Source organism: Bemisia tabaci, chromosome 3, assembly GCF_918797505.1.
Source record: "Bemisia tabaci chromosome 3, PGI_BMITA_v3".
NCBI classification, from domain to species: Eukaryota; Metazoa; Arthropoda; class Insecta; order Hemiptera; family Aleyrodidae; genus Bemisia; species Bemisia tabaci.
In genome coordinates this window covers 37609278-37614891 of record NC_092795.1, presented here as the reverse complement: position 1 = coordinate 37614891, position 5614 = coordinate 37609278, and positions in this window count along the sequence as shown.

Genomic DNA, 5614 nt, shown 5'->3' with positions numbered 1-5614 from the left:
TTTTTCTGTGTCAAACTCCATGTATTTTCCTCAATTCCTGATGCATTAAGCAATGTATCAGAATAAGCCAAATTATTGTGAGACGAGAGCAACCGTTGAAGATTGGGAAAAGAAGAAGAAAAAATATGAAAAAATTCAAGTAATTCTATCGATTTTAAATTCTAACCACATTTTTTTTTACTATTTTACAGTTTAAGCATATCACTTGGCAATTTCGTGTACTTTCCAACCAATGGGCATGTTGCAAACTTATGCTAGAGCAAAAATTAGAGTCGTTACTCACAGAAAGTGTCTCAAAAATCACGATGAGTGCATCGGCAAAGTCTGAAATGCCCAGTTCCTTCCCTCACAATTTGCGTATAAAATTTGCGTTTTTTCGAGCTTCCCGCTTCAAAAACGATACCACGCGGTACAGGGGAACATTTTGTTAGAGGAGTCATTCCATCCAACCCCTGCTCACAAGGATACCACGCAATATTCAATATGGCCGACGCCAATGCGCTAAAACACATGTGACGAGACGATGATTCTAACCACCTCATAACAATCGGTGTGTTTACATTTACATTTTTCTAGCGTTGACCGCAATCACACGCTGAATGTGGGAGCTGAATGTGGCTTGAATGTGGAAGTCATCGGCCCGATGCCTGAATTTTGCGCGTGACGCGCAAAATTCAACAACGATTCTCAGTATCCATCGGACCAATTTTGAATTTGTCTGAACTATTCGAGTAGATTTGATACACATCTGGATGAAAATAAGTCGAATTTGCTAAATTTCAGCCGTTGGGCGATGACTGTTGACTTCCACATTCAGGTGCTAAATTCAGCGTCTGATTGCGGCATTAGTTAGATATCCGCCTTGATGGAATCGTGCTCTCCTCAACTTGCACGTGGAAGCGTCGGCCATGTTGAGAATGGATTGAATGGAACGTTGTCACCTGGACTGTAGTATCCTTTTTGAAGCGGTAATCTTAATACAACGCAAATTTCATGCGCAGACATTGAAGTTAGCAGAGCATTTCAAAGTTTGCCGATGCGCTCATCGTGATTTTTGATACATTATCCGTAAGGAACAACTCTTATTTTTGCTCCACCAAAGTTTCGCAACAGGCTTATTTATGTTCAAAAAAAGTACTTGCACAAACCATGCATTGATGGCTCATGCATTGGCACACAGGTGGATGAAGAACCATGACGAACAGAGAGTTGGTGAGAAATGGAAGCAAATATACGGGGTCGTGGCTTTTTCTTTCTCAAAAACGCGTATCCCGGTTGCGATGTTTCGAAATCTCTGCTACTATTTTATTTTATAAAAAAGACCAAACAACATCATAGCTTAAAAAATTTACAGAATATTCTTTATAAAGGGAGGAATAATCACTAAAATTATCAAAAAATAACGTTTAGCAGTTTTCCTTGTAGAAAATAAAGAATGACAGGAAATCTGCGACGCCGCAAACCGAGATTCGCATTTCTGCATTTTTAAAATTGAAATGTTCCTTCCAATAAAAGCCAAAAATAGCGGTATTTTGCTTCAAAATGAAGCAATCTTACAAAGATTTTCTGGATCTTTGTCAAAAAAAAAGAAAAAAATAAAGTAAAATAAACCTTTTTCGTGGAAAAATGAATTTAAGAGGCAGATAATAATGCTAACATAATACTGCACTCTTGGTTTTTGGAAACATTTTTGTAATTGTAGTGCTGTAAGTTCTGGGAGTGGCTAGTTGATACGAAAACTTTCCCAAGGGATCTTGAGCTGACTATGAATCCAGTAAAATCAGTAGACTCCAAAGAATGGTCAGCCTCAGTGGTGTAGTGGTCAAGGCAGTTCGCTGCCAACACTGAGGTCCCGGGTTCAATCCCCGGAGGTGACTGATAATTGAGGACACTCAGATATCAGTCATCGTGACTGTGGATGACTATGCCACTCCAATACCCTGACCCTTCGAGGTTACAGGGTGCGGGAGGGACATAGTCACCCAGTAAGTAATCCGTCTGCACTGTTCAACTGGGTTGTGAAAAATCGGTAATCACTCGTAGAGTGCGCGACTGCCAGCGCTACCTATCAGTGTAGATTGCAACAACACAGTCCAACTCGGTGGAGGCATGGCCGTGCTCCGAAAGTCCGTGCTCTGCAGCGTCTGCCACAGTCTTTGATAAGACCTTCCGTTGGCTATCAGACGGCCGCTGAGCCTTGCGGGAATATAGTTGATACTCAATGTGTCAATAGTACGAAGATAAGTTAAGGAGTACGGTCCAACTTCGGGGTGCACGACGGCAGTTGCCAGTTGCCTTGGCCCCTTGAGGGCGCCTCGCCGGCCAGCCCGGCCTTACTTACTTACTTACTTACTTACTTACTAGACTCCAAAGATCAAAAGCTTTGCTGCTGACGAACTAAAAGCTCTAGCTAGAATGATAACCCTGGGATAACGGGTTGCAGTGCCGCTTGCGGACGCAGCAAGAACGTGCAATGCGAGTCAGGTCGCAGGCTATCTGTGTGTATTGAAAACGTCCAATCACTGGCGAGAGATATTGCGAATCAAATATACATAGGCTGTCCCAAAACAACTGGCACTAAGTCTGTCATTCGGAAACTACAATAGATATCGACATGCGGTTTGCGGGAGGTAATAGCTCATACTCTTAGCTCTTAAACGAGCCTAAGTTGAGCTAATTTGGTTAAAAACTCAACGAGTTACATCGATTTTTCCGAGACGTGTAAGAAATACCCCTACGGAATTTTTTGGTAATTGTTCATCCCTTAACTTTGCCTCCGCAAGCTGTGAAATTGGTTCAGACGTTATGAATCAAGTTTCCACTTCTCTGGATGCAAGTTTCCACTTGTCAGCAAGTGTTTCCATCACAGCCGAGAAGTTTTTTTCTGTTTGCAAAGTCAGTTTAGTGAAATTGTCCGGCCTGATAACGCGTTTTTTTTGTGTTTCGTCATGAGTTCACCCGCGGAGTTGAAGCAAGAGCAACGATACGCAATTCGATATTGCGTTCGTCGTGAATTATCTGCTTCTGAAACTGTGAATGAAATGACAGTGGCTTAGAAGTGTTTCAGAAGCAGATAATTCTCGACGAACGCAATATCGAATTGCGTATCGTTGCTCTTGCTTCAACTCCGCGGATGAACTCATGACGAAACGCAAAAAAACGCGTTATCAGGCCGGACAATTTCACTAAACTGACTTTGCAAACAGAAAAAAACTTATCGGCTGTGATGGAAACACTTGCTGACAAGTGGAAACTTGCATCCAGAGAAGTGGAAACTTGATTCATAACGTCTGAACCAATTTCACAGCTTGCAGAGGCAAAGTTAAGGGATGAAAAATTACCGAAAAATTCCGTAGGGGTATTTCTTACACGTCTCGGAAAAATCGATGTAACACTCGTTAAGTTTTTAACCAAATTAGCTCAACTTAGGCTCGTTTAGGAGCTAAGAGTATGAGCTTTTACCTTCCGCAAACCGCATGTCGATATTTATTGTAGTTTCCGAATGACAGACTTAGTGCCAGTTGTTTTGGGACAGCCTATGTATTGTGTCAGATCGAGTGACTCGGAATCATAGAGTACATGGAGTCATAATATAATGAAGTGAGCTGGGGCCATGTTCTGGTCGTCGAGTTATGAGCCTGGTGTGCGTCGAGATTCGGTCACCTTTTCGATACATTTTCGATCCAGCATGGCAATGCATAATTCGTAATAATTCATTTCCTCTTTGTTTGTATCGGATAGATGGGTACTCATGTATCGAAACGATCGATAATGTATCGAAACAGTGACCCGGCACCATGCAGGAGTAATGAAATTCGGTGGCTGGGAAATGCTTAAATGTTGCGCAAGGTCCTCCATTCTTTTTACGACTCTAGGTTATCTATGCTCGAAATCGAAAGAGCACAGCTAGCGGTGGAAACGCGAAATTATTGCGACGAAACCTTGTCATACCGCGCCCGCGCCGGTAATGTCAGCAGGAGAACATGTGTATAACGTGTGGTCTGTTACACAATTCCGGGCGATGTCGTATCCGCAAATACCTAGATATGATATAGGTGACGAACATGTTCTAAAATAATATCTAAATGAATCATTATAATGAGAGATGCGTGGATTTACCATTCAATGAAAAATTCAGCCTTTAAATTCGTCCAAAGGCAGGCGTTTTTTTAACCAATCAAAATCCCATGGTTACAAGGAAAGAAACAAGATGTAATGTCAAAAATGCTTGCCAACATGAAATATGGAGTTGCCCCTTGAAGTAAACCACTGGTTGTTTTTAACTCGAAATTGGACCGCTAGATAAGGTACGAATTTCAGCATTCTGATACATGTTTCTTGACCAAAATTTTACGTAAAACACGATGCACACAACAAATTACCGAAATTAACTCCTTACGAAGATATTTAATGATTCTTAATGCGTGAATTCAAACCACCCGCTCATGAAAACTCAATGGTCTACGTGATTCACATCGCGCGCTAAACGGTATCATGACAGTCTCTGCGATATAAAAATCTGGCAACCTCAATCTTAACGCTTTGGCTCAGTTATAGCAAATTGCTAATATTTTGAACAACACATGATGGGAAATGAACATTGCTCGATTGAGAAGCTTGCTGAAATCGTTGTAGTGGGCGATTTGACTCACGTAGAATTTTGAGTTTCTTGTGAGCGGGCAGTTCAAATTCCTCGTAACCAATGTGAAATAAAAACGTTAATATCTTCGTTAGGAGTTGGTTTCCGTAATTTTCGTTGTGTGAATCGTTTTCTACATGAAATTCTGGTTAAGAAACATGTATCAGATTGCTTAAATTCGTACCTTGTCTAGTGGTCCTTTATGCCGTTGCCTAAGACTGAACGCGTGAAATTAATCTTCGGGCCTCGAATGTGATTGGAGGGATTTGGTTTATTCTTTTGATCGATAGCCTGATCAAAAAAATGAATCGAATGAGCTCGACTGAGAATTATCATATATCGGGCACCTGATGGGATGGGAGTGCTTTTAAAAAGCTCGGCAAAATTCATCAAAATTTGAAGGTCATACTCAAAAAAGCTCATTTTCGACACGTCTAGTGGTAATCTATGGAAAAATCCTCCTACCGTAGCAAAAAGCTTACGTCAGTTCCCCTCGTTAAAAATTAAATCTACAGAAATGCAAAAAATGGAAGGTCAATGATCAAGGCCGTGAGGCGGCGTTTTTTCGTACATTTACCACTTACATTACCAAAAAGGATAATTTTTTCTTAAAAAAGGAGAGCTTCTTGGGAGTAAGTGTTGATTAATGCACTTGCGTCAGACTTACTTCACGTGTTCAGTTTTTCCTCGAACCCATTACCGAAATGCCCCCTGAAAATTTGCCTGATAGCGTAGTTAATTTTTTTATGATACCCGGGAATTGTAAGTCAGTGCTTCATGCCTCTTGATTTTTCCTGGTACATGCTGAGCATCCTCTAGAAATTATGGAATTTTACCTCATTTAGATAGAAGTTTTGAGTGGTAGTGTTGCCACACTTAGAATTAGGGTGATTTTACTTGATTTCTTTCTTTCTTGACAATGCACTCGGTAAAGAATTTTTCACCGATCCCTCTTAAGAAAATAATTTGTGTGCA